Below are 22,927 nucleotides of genomic sequence, written 5' to 3' on the forward strand. Positions count from 1 at the left end.
TATGAAAGCTATTGTGCTTAAAGTCAGAGCCCTGGGAGATAATTTATTGTCTATCTTTCATAACTACTCTATTTTTTATTGAAATAAGTTATCTTATGCAGTTCCTGGAATACAAAAAAGAAGCAGTCATTATTAAGGACAATTACAAGTATAAATGTCATTTCTATCTGGCTATCAAATTTTGTATCAATGTGAAAGTAGCCAGGAAGCACAGGAGGGGATCCACTCACTGTTTCAATTTTCTCATTGCAAGCATATTTTTAAAATATTAAAATATTTGAATAATACCAAATTCATGACATCTTAGGTTTTAAAATTAAATTTGTATCCTAAGTGGAAACAATCAGTAGTGAAGGCTTTTTGTTGTTGTTGTTTTGGTTTGGTTTTTTGGCCTGTTTTCAGAGTATCATACTCTGGTTTTTGCTTATCTCATACTCATATGGGTTTTCTACTGGCATATTCTATCCTCTGGTCCCAGTCATACAAATTCAGAATAAAGACCTCCTTTTGTTGATAATTTCTCATTGGATTTTATTTGTATCTCTTTTATGTTATGCCAATTTCTGAGTTATACTCATCCCCCAAATATCTAGTTTTCCTTATTAGATTCCATTAACAATAATTGAGGATATATTTATCATGTCTTTGTTTTCTACAGTACCCGGTGCAGTGCTTACATCGAATAGGTACTTAAAAAATATCTTGAGTCAGTAAATATGAAACAGCTTTTGAAAAGAAACGTTTCTAAATTTACTTTTATGTGACTGGTAAAACTAGAAGATGTTGTATTCCCAAAGTACTTTGTAAGATGAAACTCCAGTCAGGAATTTTACAGTGTGTTCAAGGATGAAGAAGAAAACTCACTTATATCTAACATAAGCATCTATATCTAACATATGCATTTATAACATGTAGTGAAGAGGGTCTAATAAGAAAGAGAAAGAAGAGGGTATCATCAGAAAGACCCATATTCCATTTCAGTGCACGACAAGATAGAGAAAGCCTTCCTGCACCTCAAGTCTATGGGGCCAGTTCCCCTGGAAAAGCTAAATATTTGTCATTTGCTGTTGGAGATTTAGGAGTCTGGTATCTGACTCATCCCACCCCCAAAAATAAGGCTAAGCCCTTGACCAAGAAGTGTAATGAGACAGTGAAGTCATGATCTGCACTGAGAGAGCTGTACCTGAAGAAGCCCAATGTGAGATAGATGACCACAAATGCCGAAAGAACAAAAAACATTTAAACTAGTGCTTGTCCATTAAGGTGATGTTGCTTTATTTTACCTTCTTTTTTCCTCCATTGAAGCCTAGGAAGGCCAGAAATCCTGTGATAAAAGGAGAATTTCAAAAGAAAAGGACCCATATTTTACTTTCCAAACTTTTAAGTTTTCACCTGCTTGAAGAGATAAAATGATTATTTTTTAAAAGACTTTTCTTGAGGAATAACTGACATACCAATAAAACTGAAGTTCAACAATTTTCCTACATGTATTCATTTGCAACACTATTACCACTATGAAGATAATGACCTGTCATCACCTGCCAGACGTTGTTATGTCCTAAGGTAATAAATTCCTCTCCCATGTTGCCCACCTCACCATTCCATCCACACGTAACGATTGTCTGCTTTCCATCACTATACGTATATTAATTTACATTTTTTGAGATTTAAATGCTAGAATCATAGAATATATATTATTTTAAGCTTGTGTCCTACATTCTTTCATTCAGCATATTTTAATGTTAACCCATAATGTTGGTCTTATCAATTCACTCATTTTTAACACTAATATTCCACATTTTGGGGATATATTTATTTATTTATTTACTCAATTGTGGACGTTTGTGTTGGATTTGGCAATTACAAGTATCACTGATACAAGGATTAATTTATAGTATAATGACATTATTTCTGTTTCCCCCTCTTCATGTAAATACCTAGAAGTAGAGTGGTAGTATGAAATGGTTGACATATGCTTCATAATAAGATAACGGGCCAAAGATGTACCTCAGTGGCACTGTGCCTGCCTGGCAAGTGCAAGGTCCTGAGTTCAATTCCTGGTACCAAATAATTTAATAAATAAGTAAGATGATGATAACAATACCATCACAATACCAAACTTTTTCCCAAAGTTGTTGAGTTGTCTTAAATTCATACAAGCAGTGTATGAGAGTTCCTTCCTGCCCCCAACTTGTACAATATTTGGTGTGGCTAGATCTTTTAATATTAGCCATTTAACAACAAGTCACCCATTATGATATCCCATTATGGTTTAATTTGCATTTCACTAATGACTATGATGATGGGAAACTTTTAGTGTGTGTACTGGCAATTTACCTAAGACGACACATTTTAAGTTACACAAATTCTTATACTTTTAAATGACTATATATCTATTACTTGGTTGTACAACATGCCAGTTTTAACTGAACTTCTTCAGTTTATTACTTTATTAAACAATTTCCAACTCAATAATTCAGTTACTCAATAATATGTTAATTATTTAAAAGTTATATAAATTTACTAATGTGGCAGTTTCTTAATTTAAAAAACTACTTTTTAGGAAACTTTACCATAATTTTTGCATTGTTGTAGCCTCAGACATTCCATATGTAAGTAGTTAAGCATACAGACATAAACAAAGGCATAATAAAAGATAGTATGAAGTCCACTTAGTATTTTTAAATTTTTCAACACAGGTTTCAAACAACTGCTTCAGATTGAAGGCACTGAACTGAATATCATCTCATGTATAAGTGAAAATTAAATATAAAATCAATATAACAACACAAAAATCTAACTTCAAATTATTTGGTTACATTAAACATCAGTATTATATATAGGAAAGTGAGACATAGAATGGCCTTCAAATCTATAATATATGCATTTTGAACAATATTTGTGCAATTTTTAATGTAGTCTTGGAAAGAAGTTATTATGTAAACTTGTCTTCAATTTTTTTTTTCTAATTATTCCAACATTTTCATTAGTCTGTTTTCTAACTTGGCTCATAAAAATCTTCTGTTGTTTTGCATTGATTCAATAAATATCCTTTGGGATTGTTTTTTTTAAAGAACTGGCTTACCCTGGTGAATGGCCACAAGATATTTCCAGTTTGATAAATGTAAGTCTTTTGATATTGCATTAGACCTTCTGCATTATTAATTTAATGAGGAAGAGGAATATAAAGATGATAATTTAATATTAACCCTCAAAAATAAGGTTTTGGGAGCAATCTACTAGATGATTATTATAAATTGGAAAGAAAATATATTCCATCAACTTATACGTAATAAGAGATAAAATGATCACTGTCTCAAAGAATTTTATTTTTGTTTGGTTTTGCCAAGGCACAGATGGATGTAGAAAGCTTGATTATGGTTACAATTTTAAATAATATTTTGTTTGAAATATGGAAATATTAGAAAAGAAAAAAAGATCTATAATAGTTATCCATTTAAAACGTTTTTCAATATTTTTTATTAGCATAACTCAACAATGAGAATAAGATGAATTACTTTTTCCTGGTAGAAACCCAAGACACATTGTCTTCTAATAAGCTGTAATGTCTTAGTAGAAAATGTTTGATCTGTCAATATCTGTGATATTACATTAACCTTTTAAATATCTGATAGCTATTTTCATTGGAAATATTCATTTGAATGAGTTTTAAAAAATGACGTCAAGAAAGGCATGGTGGCACACACCTATAATCTCAGCACTGGGGAGGCTGAGACAAGAGGATTGCTGAGAGTTCGAGGCCAGCCTGAGCTACATAGTGAGTTCCAGACCAGCGTAAACTACATAGCAAGACCCTGTCTAAATCAAGAAATAAATATGTAATGACATCAAAAAAACCAACTTAATGAGTTGAAATATGGAAACAGAAAAATATGTGTGAATAAGTCCCAGAAATTTTAGTAAATATCAAATGAGGGACTGTGTATTAAACTTGGAGATCCAAGTAAAACTGACCACATAATTTGTGAAAGAAGTATTGAATGTTTAAAGAAAGATATCTCTACGGAGTTATTTAGGATACTGGGATAAGGATTATATACATAATATATTGGTGTATATATATATATATATATATACACCTATCGGTGTATTTGTCTATATGTATGTATGTAAATGTCTGTAATATGAACTTTCTAAAATATTTTAGTAAGCCATTCTACATTTAATTGTTCAGATCTAGAGCAATATGGGAATGTATAGGTAACTATTTTAATCAACTATTTTTCTCTGTTACATTAACAGTATATATCCGTCATGAGTATTTATTATATGTAAAGATATAATTTTTCTTTTACCCCATTTTCTCATATATTTAGCTTCCTGAGCCATGTCAGATATACTCTATGTTAAAAATTAAATCAACAAAACATACTTTTTATATGATTTAGGGGAATTCAGCATAGAAATACTAAGTAACATCAAATGTCATTCAGCAGATTTTCCAGAAATTATTATTATTGTTAAATTTAAATTACATTAATTTAATTGATTCATAAAACAAAAACTGTACATATTTTGGGGTGCTATGTAATGTTTTAATACACATTTACTATATAAAATGTGCATTTTATAGCATTTAGATCAGATTAAATATATTTATATCTTCAAACATATCATTTTTTATGGTGAGAATGCTCGGAATCATTTCTTCTACTTTTTGAAATGTATATTACACTATCACTACCCATGGTCACTCTACTATGCAACAGGACACCAGAACTTCTTGTTCGTATCTAGCTATGATTAACACACAGTGACCATAATCTCATCTCTAACAGTTTTCCAAGCCTCTTTTCAAACTGATCTAAGAAATATTTTCATAATAAGAAAATATAGGCGAAAATCACTTGGCTATTTAAACAATGTCTGCCTTTAATACTTCCTCTCATGACTATTAGGAAGGATTTGCATCCTATGTAATAGATCTGAAATGCTTATGGGATCTAACACGTTCTGAGATTGTGCCAAGTCTTGGGTGTGGCACAATAAACAAGTTCACTTTGAGGGAGAATCCTGTTCTGTTTGTAGTTTTCGTTCTTTGTTTAGTGGTAGTTAAATTTTGTTGTGTGATATTATTTCAACAGAAAAAAATGGTGGCTGCTAGGATAGTGAAAATTGCTTCTCTATTTTGTGTTAATAAAATTTTTAATCTCATGCTAAGTGCACTTTATAAAATTGTATCTGTTTTCTGGATATTCTCATTTTATAGGAAAGAAGCTAGGGTTTTATTAATGTATGTCACCTTGTAAATCACTGGTGATATAATTGGTGACATCAGGTATGTCACTAAGTGTTCTGTCAGGGAACTAGAACTAGGAAAATAGAGAGTAATTTCAGGTATATGACCTTATACAAAATTAATTATGTGTAGCTGTACTTTTTGTACCTGCTGGTGGATTTTAAGATACATTGTTTTAAGGCAGCAAGGAAGCAAAGATAGATGTCTGGTAAGTGAGTCAGAGCTCTAAATGGACCCAAAAGCCTAAAGAACAGCCTATAAGTTCAGGGTAAAGCAAGGTCTATTGTTATTGTCTCTGAACCTCAGTCTTAGTTTCTGCAGAAGCAGCATCCCTCATATTCCTAACATACACCAGACATAGGTGATTTTGAAGCTAAAGGAGGAACAGGGAAAGCTGGAGCAGTTGCTGTATTGAACAATGTTTCACATTAAAGAAACTAGTTATGGAAATTTCATCAGGTTTTTGAGGAACCACCGTACTAATTTCCATAGTGGTTGCACTAAAGTACATTCCCACTGACTGTGTAAAAAACATCCCCATCCATCTGATTTTCCTGATGGCTAAAGATGTTTACTATTTTCTCATATAATTACTCACTCTTTGTACTTTTTTGTTGAGAAGTGTACCAAGTTCTTCTATGATTGAGTTTCTCTCTCTCTCTCTCTCTCTCGTTGTGTGTGGGTGTTTGTTGTTTTCTAGCTCTTTATATGTTCCAGATATTAATCCTCTGTCAAAAGAGTAGTTGGAGGCAATTTTCTCACATTCTGTAGGCTGTCTCCACTTTGTTGTTTCTTTTTCTGGGTGGAAAATTTTAATTTGATGCAATCCTATTTGTTGGTTGTTTTAATTTGATGCAATCCTATTTGTTGGTTGTTGCTATTATTTCCTGAAGTACTGGTGTCATATTCAGGAAGTCATTGTCTGTGCCTACATCTTGAAGTATATCCCCCATATTGTCTTCTGGCAGTTTCAAGTCACATTTTGGTCTTTGACCTGTTTTGAATTGATTTTTTATAGGATGAAAATAGAGTCCTTTTTAATGTTCTTTGTATCAGTTGTCAGTTTTCTCAGGACTATTTATTATAGAGAGAAGATTTTCTCCAAGATAGGTTATGTGACTCTGGCAACAATAAGATGTCTGGATCTGTGTGTATTTATTCCAGTGTTTTCCCTTCTCCTCAATGATTTATCTGTTTTTATTCCAGTAGTGTGCTTTGTTTGTTACTATGACTCCGTAGCATATTGTGCAAAAGGGTATATGAAACCTACACCTTTGGTCATTTGAATAATGATTGTGTTAGTTAATCAGGGTCTTTAGTCTTTTATGTGAATTTCAGACTTTTTTTTAGTTTTTTATAATCAGCCTAGGTGTTCATGAGCTAATGAATGAATAAGTAAAAGGTGGTATATATACACAACAGAGTATTATTTAGCCATAAAGAAGAATAAAATTATATCATTTGCAGGAAATGAATGGAACTGGAGATTATCATGTTAAGTGAAATAAGCCAGACACAGGACAACTGTATCCCATGTTTTGTATGTGAAATCTAAGGAAAAAATTTTAAAAAGTGACATGAAGACTATTACAGAAGAAGAAAGGAATGAGGGAGCAGAGGCTATGGGGGAGTAAAGGTGGGGTAAAATGATCAAAGTATGCTTTACTCATGTACAAATATGACTAAATGAAACCCATTTTTCTGAATAATTAATATGCACTAATAAAAAAGAAGCAAGTAATCACATCAATGAAAAAGTATGAGTAATAGAAAATAGCTATCACTTCACTTTCGCCTTCTCACATCTTGCACATGTCTTCTGTAGCCCATCTAACAGAAAACATAAAAACACTGAAAATACATTTTAAAGCTACATTAGTTTTTCATCTGTGAACTTTCTATTTTGAATACCTGAGTTGCCAATGGCGACAGAACATGGGTACCTATTGTTGGCAGAAAATTAGAGCCTTTTCAAAATTGATTTCTGAGTGTGAGAGAAATAGAAACTGCCTATATCCAGGCAATTAAGGACAACATAGTTTCAAATAAGTATTATTTTACTAGAATCATCAAGGCCTAGCACTATGTTTAGCACAATAACTTGGCAAAAATAAATAAATAAATAGATAAATAAATAAATAAAAAGTACCTAATGAGTACATACTGATGAAAACCCAGACTGAGGAAAGGGAAAAGGAGGACAAGCAAAAGTCATAATAGGTATGAAAGTAGGGGACAGGGTATCAGAAACTGACTGGCCCTGAAGAACAAAACTAATGCTTGAAAACCAGATCTTTTAAAATCACAGCTTAAAAAAACAGGAATTTACAACCTGAATTGTATTTGTAATGTGAAAAATGGATATTTTTGTTGTGTGGTTTTTCAAATTTTCTTCTAAAGTTTTGCATTTTCAAGAATGCTTACAAAGTGTACCATGAATTCAGTATTTCCTGAAATATAGCTAGGAAATTCTAACTTTTACAATTCTAACATCATTCACATACACAGATTTACAAACTACTGAAATTTGTCCATCAATTGTAATTCATATTTTGAGAAAAGAGCATGTACCCCATCTACTGTCCTTTTGTAGATATATTGTTAATAGAAAACTTAAAGTGAATTACACATTAAAACCACCAATGTTTGGACCTATACTTTAAAGCTCATTTTATAGATGTAAGAATCTCATAGTTTATCCATAAGAACTTTTAAGTACAAATTAAAACTAGCAATTACTAAATTTTTAATTTTAATATGAGACTAGTAAACCAATATTAATATATATAATTCAAGACAATTAGTAATTCTCAGAAGAAAAGACCCTGACACTTTATTTTGTCCAAGATTTCAATATTTATAAAGCATAAAACTGACCTATATCATATAAAAGTTATTTTAAAAATCAATAGTGATGGGTAAAAATGGAAATCTATAAATCTGTGATCAATAAAATTGTTAGTGGAAACAGCCAATATGGTCTAGAGAATATCATGTGTCTCATTTAAAGTTCATGCAAGGGAAAGTTGGGAATTAACTTTGCAAAAAGCAACACATACAAAAATGCAAAGCTAGTCATTTTTCATCTTAAATACCATGGAGCATTCTATTTATTAGCCTTTGAAGTTTCCTGTTTTCCATTGATTATTCAGTATAATTATAACGATGTATTACTACAAGGTCACCTAAGACATAAATGAATATAGTGATCTTGAATCTTAGTTTTGGAAAATCACTTCAAAATGGAAATGAGTGTGGTTACTTAGAAAAATAATTCTCAAGCCAATTAACATACTCTTATTCTTTCCTTTATGATGCAAATTGCCATTAAAGAGCTGTGCAAAATTACTGAACATCACTTAATGAAATGAAAAGCTCACACAAAATAACTTTAAAATGTGGAAGGTTTACCATTAAACATATTTCCAGCATCCTAAATTATACCTTAAGAACTTCTCAACATCAACAACAAAAAATACAAGGTAGTTATATAAGCACCCTATTAATACATACATAATCTATAAGGTATGATAGAAGCAGTATTACTCATAGCCACACACATCTACACACACAATACATCGCTTGCTGTTGAAATTTTGGTCCTAATTCCTTATTCACTGAGAACCTAGACTCCCAGTTTTAATTCTTACTTCTGTTGCCATTTTTCTATTTATATAAAACTTCATGTGGGCTGTCTGACCAATACTGAAGCCTTAAATTAAAACAGCAATGGAAACCTTTTACAATCCTTAAATCTCATTACCAAATAAAATACTTCAGCTTCTAAAATCTTACTTTACTTTTCCACAGCCCAAACCACTAATTCCATAACTTGTATGAATGCTACCACCATCATTCATTATTGTTTTTATTCTGATACCTCCCTTCCTATGATCTGAATGTCGGGTGCCACTTGAAGATTCATGTATTGGAGCCTTGGTCCTCAGGGTGGAGATATGGAGACAGTGTGTTACCTTAACAGTTCAGACCACCTGACAGATCCTTAGGTCAACGTGGGTGCTGCTTTCCTCAAGAAACATCAGTCTCCTGAGGTGAATTCTACTGAGGGAGTTGTCATACAAGCCTGACTCTGACCCCCTAACTTGCTCTCCTGATTTCCACTTTCAAGATGCAATGACTACCTCTTAATGTGTTCCTACTATCACGTGCATGTAGGCCCTAGTGAGAGGCTTACCTAATCTTAAACTTTTACTTCCAGAACTGTGAGCCAAATAAATTTCTTCTCTTCATAAGTAGTTTTCCCCTAATATTTCACTGCAGTAATGTAAAACAAATGAATACATTAGTCTTCCCTTCCTACATCTCTTTGTCCTCTAAATAGTGAATTTTTCTGGAGGGAAAAAATAATCCTATCCAATCAACATATTAATACCATTTCAAATAAGTTGTCAAATTTTGATGAACCTAATGACTCTGTGTCTGTTACCTTATTTTATCTCTCGGAGTACTCCATATTGTTGACCATTCTGTTTTTCTTGAAGAATTTTCTCTTTTGCTCATGACAGATGCTTTCTGGATTTTCTTTCTACAGCAGTAGTTCCTGCTAAATTATTTTTGCTTGGTCTTTTTTGAGTAGTGTCTCTAAATATAGATAAGCTGTCTTTCTTTTTCTGAGTTTTCCTGTACTTGTCTCCATTCTTCTTAAATTATGTCATTTATTTCAGTAGCTTCAAGCACAACATTATAGTATTCCTGATAGAAGGCATATTATTTTAATTAATTACTGATTGTCTCGTAAGAGGATTATTGCCCTCTCAAACAGAAGATTGATCTTGATTTGCTTTAGCCAATGAATAGTGGTCAGAAATGTCATATCCTGTGTCTGAATAGTCAAAGTACAACTTTAAAATGGTATCATGTGTCTCTGGTTTCTTTTTCTTTCTTTTTTTCTCATTTGCTTTCAGAATGTTTTCTCTTAAACAGAAGTGTTTCTTCAAACTGAATTTAAAACTAAAGAAGGCAGGTGTCATAATCATTGTGGATCTCCAGCTGACATCTAATTTGGTAAGAAATACAATTTTGCATTTGCATGCCATAGAGATCTGGAGTTATAAGCACCTTTCTTAACAATTCTCTATAGGAATTATTAATATTTAGAGTAAAACTCTTTACCTAATTTTCCATAAAAATCATCCAGCATCATGTGGTACTTGCCATTAATTAATTCCTTTATTTCCTTTCCTCTTTCAGTCTGTTTAGTCCTCTTGTGTCTTGCTCCTTTTCTCTGTGTGTCTTTATACTATTACCCCTGCTCGAAATGATTGGCTCTCCTGGTGTGTGTGTGTGTGAGTGTGTGTATGTGTGTGTATCTAGTTTTTCCTTCTTTAGTTCATGGATTAAATATTTGAGAGAGATTATTAACCTCTACCCCAAGAAACCCCCACTAACTCTCCTTTTTCATAAGCCCTCTTTGGCATGCACTTCCACACTGACTAGATTTGGATAAATGACTCACTTTGACCACTGAGCAATGACAAATGGGACCTAAGCAGAGATTTTCAATTACTCATTGCAATTCATTCTTTTGTGGTTGTTATTTTTTTACACAACCTCCTGTGTAAATATCATTAGGATAATGTATTGTATAATGAGAGACATGTGGCTCTGGCGTCTTGACCAACAAAGTACCAGTCTCCAAATATATGTGAGATTATCCAAGGTCACCCATCTTCCAGACAAATTTAAAAACTGATTGAAGACACATCGGGAATCCCACACTAAAAAAATCCAGATAGACATTCCATAGAGAGATAAAGACACAGTTCTTGTTTTAATCCACTATGTTTTGGGGTGTGACATTATTCCACAAAAGCGCCTGGTCACATGAAAGAATCATTTTCCTACTATTCTACATGGAAAAGCTTCTCCCTCACTCTTTCACATAGCAACACATTTTAAGTTATCTATATAGTACTTTTGAATGTCAGATTTTTTTGTTTCTTCCCATCTGTATTCGCTTTACTTTACTAAGTAAGCTCTAAAAAAGCATGTACTTATTTGAATTTTTCTTATGTTTACCAAGAGCCAAAACATATTCTTGACAAGTAGTAAGGATTCAGTAAATAGTTCTTAAAGTTAAGAAAGAAATAAATGAAGCATATATTTGCAATCAAATATGCATTGTCAATGCTATTCCTCAGTACACTCACTCATTCTTTATGGATTCTCTCAGGAATAGTTTTGAATCTTTGCCAAACAGTTTCAGTTGTTCAATAAATATTATTTTCTTCACTGTTTTCTGAAGAAATTTATTTTGTTTTGAACTCCAACTCTGCAAAATCATAAAAGCTACATTTCTGTCAATTTATGGCACCTTCAGCTTCTGTGTTGTGAATAAAACTGAAAGAATTTAAGCAGTGCAAATTATAATTTTTATACCACTTTTTCATTTTTTAAATTGTTTTAGCATCTTTTGCGAATTCCTTCTTCTGACCTGATGGTTGGGTATAGGACAATGCAAATCTTACAAATATTTTTAAACTGCAATTAAAACCCCTTCTGCCATGGCAGGTGTGAGACACTTACTGGGGTTGTCTTGGGCCTAATTCCCTCTATGTGGTTTTATTTTACTCCTTTTGAAAGTAATTCTGAGGTATGCAGAAATTCTCTGGAATGACAGAAAATCCTGCCTCTTTATGGAGACCCAAAAGCAACTTATCCTCTACCTACCTGAGCCACACTTATGCCAGCAAAATCTCTAGGATTATGCTGTTATCTTGGTCACAAGTTTGTAACACAATTAAATTTTCTAAGAATTCTGATGTTCAGTTATTCTCTTTCATTCTCAGCCTCATGGATGAAACCCTGTGTAGGATCAAGGTTCATTGTCTAACACTTTGATTTTTCTTAGAACATTCCCTTCCTCCACTAGTCCAGGAACAAGACAATCTCTCTCTTCTTATCTCCTAAAGCTTTACAAACATATGTAATTGAATTCAAGGCACAAAACATGGTTACTTTTAACTTCTAATGACGTATCAAAGGTGGTAATCAAGGTCAAATCAGGGAACTTTCTTCAGTAGACTACTAATTCTTAAATCAATTCAGCCACTCCAAAAATTAGGGCATGTTTATCTCAGCATATTATCCATGTTAACTAAATGTCCTTCAACAACATGAATTTCTGGAAAGTTATCTCATCTTTATAGTTCAATCTGGTGGAAAACTCAGATCTTATTCATGTTTCTCAGATTATAAAAGAAATGGTTCTTTTGCTGCAGAAGCATCTGGCTGGTTGCAAAGACTGTAAATTTTTGATTCATACTTTGATTTAGGGGAAATCACAAGGATTAAGGAGAAGTTATCTGATTCACATAGGATTTAAAAATAAGTGCTTTTTAAAAAAAGGAACAATGTAAAATGTACACAAGAGCATAGACTTAAGTAGGTTTATCTGATGCAACTAAACCCCACTAAAAATTCCACTGGTCTTAACATTTTCAAGTTCAGAATTAATCCAGATCTATTTTATGCTTCAAGGTAGACCAATCACAGTGTTAACAAAAATGCTATCCAACATCAAGAATGCAATGACCAGAAAGAACAAATATGTATTCATTCTTTCAGAAGTGATCCAGACAATTGAATATATTATACTGCCGTTGTTTAAAGAAATTTAAAAATTTTAGACACTATTGATCACATCAGAATAATTTAGCTCAACTAATATGAGAGTTATTATGAGACCCCTCATTTAGGTACAAGACCTTGGCTTTGGCTTACTTCCCAGGACTTCATATTTTAGAAAGAGATTTAATTCATAAGCTTCATAAACTTGCTTTAATCAAGCAAATGTCTGAAGTAACTCTTAAAGTATTTAAAAATGTATATATTGTCTTAAATCAGTTATGTTAATTGATCTGTTTTAAAATGTATCCTTACATAATTTCTGGAAAAGAATGGGTTTTTAAGCAATTTACACGCTAAGGAATCTTTTTCATTTCATTTACATTCAATTATGAATACACTTTGGGCATTTAGTGAAGAAGTTTCAGTCAAGGTATGGTTCAAAAATTGCTTATATACTGCTAACACAAATATTTAATTTTATGTGAATTAAAATGTATACGTATATTCAAACTCTTTGAACTATTGACATTAAGGCTCATTTTTGTCTCTGGAATTCTCTTCTTCATGTATGGAACTCAGACAAAAGGCTCTGAAAAAGTTAGACATTAGGGGAATTACGAAAATGCTTGTTTAACTTGCAAATATAAATGATTAACCCTTATTATCTTTTCTAGTCTAAAGCAGAACAACATGAGTAATTATAACACGAGTGCTGTCAAGATTTCCTGGTTACAGATGTTAGTCATATTATAATACAAAACTTTTCCTGGTCTCTGCTTCCTCATATAGATGACTTAATGATGAATGAGTTATTAATGTAATAAATAGTTAATATTTAGTAAATGTTTGCTATTATTACAGCTTGGATTTTTTCTTTATAATATTCTTTATGTATTGCAAAGTAGCAAAATATATTTTTAATGTGGACTCTTTTAGGTTGATGTTGTATTTGTGCCACACATATAGCTGAGGTTACATTTTATTGGCTATGTTCCCCTCTTTGATATAATAAGAAACTAAAATTGGTGAAGCCATAGATCTCTCTCAAAGACTGAAGAGGGCTTCACATAACCTGTAACACTGAACTCTTTAAATGATACAATGGCTATTTTTAAAACTGAAGCTTCATTTATAAATATTTTAAAATATCTAAAGAAGTATAATTTCACTTTACTTTAGCTTCCATATAAAAATGACTCTGTTATCAAATTAACACCTTTCATAGGCACATTGTAACCCTGATCATTGCAGCTGTAGCCAGAGAGCAAACAAACAGAGGGGTTTGTTCTATTACTAGAGGATGTACTTACTCTATTGGGTTGAAAAATATTCCAAAGCTAGAGCTCATTTAGCTTCTATCTCAAAAAATAGGGTTTTGAATAAAGAATGTGAAAAGGAACTATGAGTCTCAACCATGTTATTAACTACAGTACAGGATTGTTACATATCAAGTAACAAGAAGAAAAATATGACATTCTATAGTGAACATGTGTTAAAGATATTGGTGTGTGTATTGTAATATGAGTGAGATAATTTTTACGTCTTGCAATGTACACTTCTAATTTTGTAACCTGTGACTTCACATAAAAAGAACTCTATTTTTCACTTTCCTTGGGCTATTCTACTAACTTCTTCTAATTTACCAGCCAAATTGGTTTCTCAAATTTTAATATCTGTCTATGTAATAGAATCTATGGAGTAATGTAATTACTCAATCCATTCATTATATGGGATAAAGATGGTACAGTTAAAATGTCAAGTAAAATCAAGCTGTCTCTATGAGAAATATTTTCAAATGTATTTTTTCTCTTCCAAAAGAGACATGAAGTTATAATTTCTTCCATGTATGAACTGTTTTATAATAAGCTTCTATAAATAAAAGGCTCAAGAATCATGTCAAAGTATAAAGTACTTCAGGTTTGTAACCTGGACATATTTCACAATATTTCAATGCCTGAGCTTCCTCTCCCTAAAAGAGAGGAATGGGAACCCAAATTATGTCTTCACTATTTTAATAACCAAATGTTTTATGGATTTGGAAAATAAGCAACTTTTGAATTAGAAAAGGATTTAGTGAGATTTAATAATTTAATGGGACTGTAGCAATTATAATATTAAATTGATTGACATTGAAAGGTAAAAATTTAATTGCAAAGTGCTTTATAGGGAAAAAGTAAAAACTGAAATTTGGTAAACTAATATTTCACCTTTATACCCTTTTAGTACTTCATTTGTCCACCTTACATGCCACTTCTTCCTAGAAAAGGCTCTAACTCAGAAGCAAAGAAAAAGTAAAAAAAATGTTTTCAGAACCCATTAAACTTATTCTGTAGATTTTTCACAACAGTACATTTGCCCACCAAGAACTGAGGGTAGCATTAAGAAACAATATCCAGCATTTTGTCTGCTACACACACACACACACACAAACAAACAAACAAATGTGGTCTTTGCATTGTCAAAAGATGCAAAGTAAAAACTTTTTTGAAATTCTAAAGTGTATGCAGAGTCTGAAATAAGAATTGCAACATAATATAATTGTATAAATGATATAAAACACTGAAAGCAAATAAATTTGGGGGGATTAATAGAAAAAAATGTAGATAGAGAATATCTGTTTGCTGCTTTCCAAGCATGTTCAACTGCATGTAATTTAGATTTGAAATAATCAAAGGGATACATTTAATCATATTTTAAAAAATGAGTATTTGAAACCAAGAGAAAAAGCAAATTTAATTTAAGCAACAGAATAATTATCGTGATTGGCTTCAGCTTTAAACCTAGTAAGCAAGGGAGAAATTATTAAAGTGGTGAATAGCATTTGAAAAAATAATATGTAAAATTAATAAAATATATATTTGGTAGATCAAGTAATGGCTTAAATAAGGAATTTATTCATTTTATTTTACTTTTTAATATTTCAGAAAGACTATTACAGACAAAATATGTTGAGAGATGAGAATCTGAGCTGAACAGTGCATTCCAAGAGGTTTTATAAGTATGAAAAAAACACTATTCAGAAATTTATTTAGAGCATTCAACTTATGAAAACTGAAAAGCTACATGATGTAATTTGAATTTTATTATTTTTTAAATGTATTAGTACATGCTTGCAGTACATGAAATTTGCATTTATCTTGGGGAGTAGATACATGTGCATAACACAGCTAGTTTTTTTTAATCACCTTCTCCTTCCAACCCACCTGCCTCACTCTTTCTCTAAATTCCCTTTCCCCATTCTCTTACTTGTCATAATTTTTATTCTTATCTCATATTTATGACATATAATGTTTGCAACAGTGATAAAAATGGCATGGTTCCTGCACAAAAAACAGACTTGTGGCTCAATGGAACAGAATAGGGAATACAAAAACATCCCTAGACACATTTGGCTATTTGATCTTCCATAAAGGAGCCAAAAAAGCACACATTGGAAGAAAGCCTATTTAACAAATTGGGGAAAACAGGCCATCTATTTGCAGAAGAATGAAGCTGAACCCATATCTCTCAACATATGCTAAATGAAAATCAAAATACATCAAATATCTAAACATTAAAACAGAAACATTAGACTTACTGGAAGATAAAATAGGTAAAACACAATGTCATAAGTGTAGGCAAGGACTTTCCAAACAGAATTCCTATTGAACAAGAAATAACAGCAAGAATCAACAAATGAGATTACATCAAATTAGAAAGCTTCTGCATGGAAGAAAACTCTATTAGTAGAGTGAAGAAATAACTTACAGAACAGGAAAAAATTTTCCAGCTATTCCTCAGACAAAAGACTGATAACCAAAAAATATAAAGTATAGAGAATGTTATTGATAACCTCTGCAGTGGGTCTTGATCTGCTTTGAGACAATACAACTCCAGCTGAGAATGAGAATGAAAGAGAGAACAAAGACACAGGAGACCTGAGTGAAGAAGCCAGGTCTTGGGCTGATCTAAGCTGCTCTGGGCAGCAAAGACAAAAGGCACCAAGGACGTCCAGTGTTTATTCATTACAAGCATGGGAAGGAGAGCAGGAGGACACCTGGTGAGAGGGAGTATTGCAGGCAGGACTGTAGAAGGGAGACACTAGTATATCTACTGAAAAGAGAAAAGGTGGTTAATTCAGAGGGGAAGAATTTAGTTGGAGTCACGTTGACCTTGGATGGAAGTGAACTCAGCAAGGCCCTGCTACTTTTAATGTGATATAGTTGAATTATGAGGTGAATGAAGCTTGTGCCACTTATAGTCTTCTAATTCTGGGCACAGATGTCTGCTACAATAAAGAACTCTATAGAATTAGATCACCTAAAATAAAAGACCCAATCATATACAGACGCTTTTCAGAAGAATAAGTACAAATGGCCAACAAACACATAAAAAATGTCCAAAATCTCTGGCCATTTGAGAAATGTAAATTAAAACAATGTTAAGATTTCATCTTACACCAGAAAAAATAGCACTCATCAAGAAGTCAAAGAATAACAAATGCTGGCATGGCTGTGATGAAAATGACCCTCTTCTACACTGTTGGTGGAAATGTAGACAAATACAAACACTACGGAAATTTCCTCAAGAACTAAAATTAGAAATTCCACATGATTCAGCTATGATCCTTCTAGATATCTTCCCTAAAGAGCTGAAGATCTCATAACACAGAAATATATTCTTATCAATGCTCATAGCAGCACAATTCACAATAGCTAATTCCTGGAAACAGCCTGTATGACCATCGACAGACAAATGGGTAAAGAAAATATGGTACTTATAGGTAATGGAATACTAAGGATAAATTGGAGACATTTGTAAGAAAGTGAATGCACCTGGAAAAGATAATGTTGAGTGACATAAATCAGAAACACAAGCTTAAATACCATATGTTATTATCTGCCACTTGAGCAAGGCAAAGTACAAAGAGAAAAATAAAGGATAGATAAAAAGAGACAAAGGAATAGATCATGGAAATGGGAAGCGGTCCAGGAGACTGAGGGAAAGGGGACAGTAGGTGTGAGGGGAAATAAGAATATTTAAAATATGTCTTGTATAGGTGCCAATTACACACAATGAATGGTAATACATCTATTTTAAACTTGGATTCCTACATAGGTCTACTGGTAGAGGAGGCTGTATAGAAATTGTGGAGAGGTTGAAGACATTGATAATAAACAAAATAATCAAGTTTCCTGTCAAGAATAAATAAAATTATTGTCATTCCTATAAAAACATTAAGGAATACTTAAAAATATACTATACTACATTTGTTGAGTATATTATAATAAATCATTAAGTCTTTCATTGTGATAAATAAATCCATTTCAATCTTGACAAACTGGAAGAAGGAAATGATATAAATATTTGCATTTAATTTGCCAATTAATGTCTATCACTGAGAGAGCATTGAAAGCTTACACTTATTTCTCTTATTTATGTAGGCTCACTTGCTTGTTATAGGAAAACTGGCAAGCAGGTAACTTAGTCCATATTTTCCAGAGAAGGAAACAAAGGAATAGAGAAATTAAATGATTTGTTGATGTACAGAAGTTCCAGCTCTCAGGCTAAGATATTCACTGAGAGTACATTCCAATGAAAAGCACAGGTCCTCTCTGGTAGACATGTTCAGTGACACCTGTGTATCATTTTGTGAGTAGAATGACACTGGAAAATCACATGGTCATGTGATCAGAAGAGATTTTCTGTCTAGAATATTTTAAATTTTTATTTACAAGGTTATTCTATGTAACATTATTATAATATATAATATTTAGAGATATACAAATACAAACAATTCTTATAGACTTAACAATTAAAGAGAATAAAATTCTGAACACCTTTTTTTTGCTTAAATTCTTTTATTGATACATTTTAGGTATACAATGCTTTTACATTTATCATTGAGTGCTTGTACCTGTACATGATGTATCTTGGTTCTTATTTTTTCCACATTACTTGTGCTCTCTTCACCCCCTCCCACCCTTGCGTATTTACAAAGGCTTTGTTTCCATTTTTTCTTTTTCTCATAATTTTTTCTTTTCCCTTCATTCCTTTCCCCTTCCCTTCCCACTTCCCCCTACCTCTGTGGACCTTTTCTTCCTATTTTAAATTATCAATTATTCATTTTAAACATTTTAATCCTTATTTACACTTTCAGATTTTCACACCAGAGAAACTACTCTGTATTGACACACGTGTGTCCTACTTATTTCACTTAAGAGTATGGCCTCAATATGCATCCATTTAGCTATAAATGTCTCTAGTTTCTCAGTAGCACGGGAATTAGCACAAAGAATCAACAACTGAACATCTTTTTGTTTGTTATTTTGTAGAAAAGAGCAGAAGGTCTCAAAGACCTTGAAACTAACCTTAGACTAATTGCAATTTGGCAATCTCCATATCAATCAGTGTAATTTTTGTTATAACAAAGATGTCAACTATTGTTTTCCTAGCAGACGCAATGATGTCCAACTTCACCCTATATAAACCTTCCTTCCCTGAATAAAACACAATTTATCATTTTACAATTTTATTGCATAGAATATCCTTCAATGTCACTTTTTCTCTTTGTAAGTAGAGGCAAAATGATTTCAATTTCTAATGTATAGTAAATTTGAATTTTAAAGGATACAAATTAATGTCAGCTCTTCTAAATCAAATGCAATTTAACCTTAGTGTCACTTTTAAAACATACAAAGTTCTTCAGTTAAAAACGATAACAAAATATTTTTTATTTAGCCCAATAATATTTAAAGAAAAAAGTCTTTTTTAAGGCATCTTAAAAAATACTAAAATCATCAGTGACAAGGTTAACATTCCAGGATATTCAATCTGTCTTTTGAATATGCATTCTCAGACAAGCCCTAGATACCACCAAAATATGTCTCCCTAACAGTAAATCATCATCATGATTGCTGTTATTGATCTGTAGAGTCCATTACCAAATCTATCCATGGAACTCAACATCATCTATTTTCATAATATATAGCCCCATCCTCCTGCCTAAGCCCATTAAACTGTCATCCATGGGTTTGCATCATTTTTATTTGAAGGACCTAATGAAACTTTGCACTTTGCTTGTTTTGTAAAAATTTTTAAGACCATGCTATCTCATCAGCATAATTCCATTGTTTCCTCTTAACATCGGTTGCTTCCTGTTTCATCAATTTCAAATCAGAAGATAACTATCATCACTGAATATAGGTTATCATACAGAATACACAAGTGTATTTTATTTATATATATGTGAATAAACAAAATGATGATAATTTTTATCAGAATATGGAAAATAAAATGCAATAAAATCTCTTAGTGTATTACAGAATCATTTAAGGATATGCTGAATTCTACTTAAATTCTTTTACTAATCTCCCCAAAACAATAAAAGTTTAATAAAAATCATACATTATACAAGATATAGTTAATACTATTTACCTGGAATTAAAGTTTTGGAATATCAAATCAGTAAACTTGTCTTGACATTCATTTTTTAAAACTTCAGGAATTTATTAATGAATTTCAGTGTATTCATGAGTAACTTTCTGTTGTAGGCTAAAGATTGTATCTATCTTATTTCTGCTAATTCATGAAAAAAATTCAATAATTTTCAGCAGTATCTCAGGAAATCCTGCTATCTATAAATTATTAAGATATTAAGTATGAAAAAAGAAATTAAGTATGACTAGAGAACATATTTTTAATTTAAAAAATACAGTAATCAATTGGATGAAAATAAACATGTAGCATATTATATACTCGGTTTATCCTCAAAACTTTGAAAATAGTCATTGGATATGTGTTTCCTGTTTTACTTTGATATTGAACACTATATATAAAAGCTTACAAGTGAGAAACTTTCTGGAAAATACATATATTTGAAGCAAGAAGCAATAACTTGGCTTTTGAATAACTTGTTTGCTGTTACCTAAAATTTCAGTATTTTATTATTGTAAATTACATACAATATTAATAAAATCATGAAAATTGCTGTTACATATGGTGAATTTGTCTATTATAGTTTATAAGTGACAAAACTTTGAATTATTGAAACAGAATTTATGGATAATTGAAATACTATTTCTAATATCTATCTTAATTGTAAAGTAAAATTATAAACTACAGCTCTCTTAGAATCATAACTCCTATTTTGTTCCTACATAAAAATCTCTGGAGAAAACTTAAAAGGCTTGTAAAATGAAACAGTTTGCCATAATCTGATAGAAACTGTACTGTTCATTCTGAGGGACAGCAAAACCTCTTGCCCATGGTAGCAAAACTTCATTGCTTTTGTTCTCAAAGCCTTGAAAACTAGGAAGTTGAATTTTAACTAACTATTTCTCTTGGAAAAGGAATATTCTGTTCTACATTTTTTTCCAAATTTGTGAGAGCACTAATGATAGTTATACTAAGGAGAAGTTAAACTCTATTTAACTCTCTTTCCTCATAATTCCTTTTCATATTAAATAGTGTGTTCCATAAGACAATTCATGGCTACAGCATCATTATGTAATATAATATTATGGGACCTACATTGTATATGTGGCCCACCACTGGCCAAAACATTATTATATGATTCTTCACTGTCCAAATGGAACTCATTATGTGGGGCTAAAAATGTTTTCTAGAGAAACTAACAAAAGTACTACAAATGTCTCAACTCCAATTCTGTGAATATCTTTATCAACCTGTGACAATGAATATAACACAGAACAAAATAAAGGTACATTTCATCCATTGGTTGCCTTATAAATACATATAATGAGTGCAGTTTAAGCTGTATATTTTTATGTCTTATCATTTATACTTTAACTAGTCATAAACAATTTTTCTCAACCTGGACTTAGTTAAACAGGTTTTGAAGACAGATGTTGAACATTAATGACTAAATACATTATTTATCTCCACTTTTAAGGATTTTGAAGGCATTGGCCACTGAAGCAGTTCTAGGCATACTGAATTTTTCAACAACAGGTGTAATTTTAGGTACAATATTGCTCTCTCTCCCTCCTAATCTTTTATATTATGGTAAATTTGTATTTTATATTATGGTAAATATGTAACTGGAATGTACCAAATAAATACTTTAACTTTTTTGAGAGTATTATGTATTTAAAACATTTTCAATGGAATTTTTAAGTTACCTGTTTTAAATTACATCTTTTACATTTTTTGTAACAAATTAAAGGTACTTTGATATTTTTTTTTTAACAGAAAGCCTTTGCTATGCTTTGGAGATGTTTGAGAATGTTCCTGAAGGGTTTATGTTTTTCAAGGTTAGGTCACAGTATGGAAATCTTGGAACTAACAAGCGCTCATGGGAGGTCTATTAATCAGTGGGCTGCTGCCTTCAAGGGTATTAAATTAGCTTTCATAGGACTCTGAGATCTTGACACACGAAGCTTTGCAGGAGTGGGCTGACTGTTGGATCAGTCTCTAACTTCCCATTTTGAGATGTTATCTCTCCTTTTCACAAGGGCACTCACCAGTTGATACCACTCACAAGTTGCTTCCTAGAGCCAAAGTGCAGCTGGTGTCTTGCTCTTCAGTTTCTGGAAGTGCTGGCTAGATCAATCTCAGCTCTTTAGGATGATATTCAACTTTAAATACTGTTTATAACAATGAAAAGGGAATCAATGCAACATTTATTGAATCCATGGTGGACACATTCTTCATAATAGAGATTGACAGAGGAATGAAAAATGGTCATAAAATCTGAACATCCAGAAAAATAAACTCTGTACATGTTTCAGCAATATTCTCATAATTTCTCTTTCTTTCTTTCTTTCTTTCTTTCTTTCTTTCTTTCTTTCTTTCTTTCTTTCTTTCTTTCCTTCTTTCTTTCTTTCCAAGGTCTCACTATGTAGGCTAGACCAGGCTTGACCTTTAGCCCAGGCTGGCCTCAAACTTGAGAGCCTGGATCAGCCTTCTACTTATCGGTTCCATGTGTGCACCTCCATGTCCGGCCCTTTTTCCTTGTTTTTATCTGAGCCCCAAAACAAAATTATGAGGAGCTTTATAATTTTAAAAAGTAGAGTATTTCAAAGGGCTCATTGGTATGGACAGACATGATACACTTGGGCAAAGGAAGCATTGTGC

Source organism: Heterocephalus glaber, unplaced genomic scaffold (genome assembly GCF_053883595.1).
Source record: "Heterocephalus glaber isolate CG9 unplaced genomic scaffold, H.glaber_assembly_v1.0 deba00000122, whole genome shotgun sequence".
NCBI lineage: Eukaryota > Metazoa > Chordata > Mammalia > Rodentia > Bathyergidae > Heterocephalus > Heterocephalus glaber.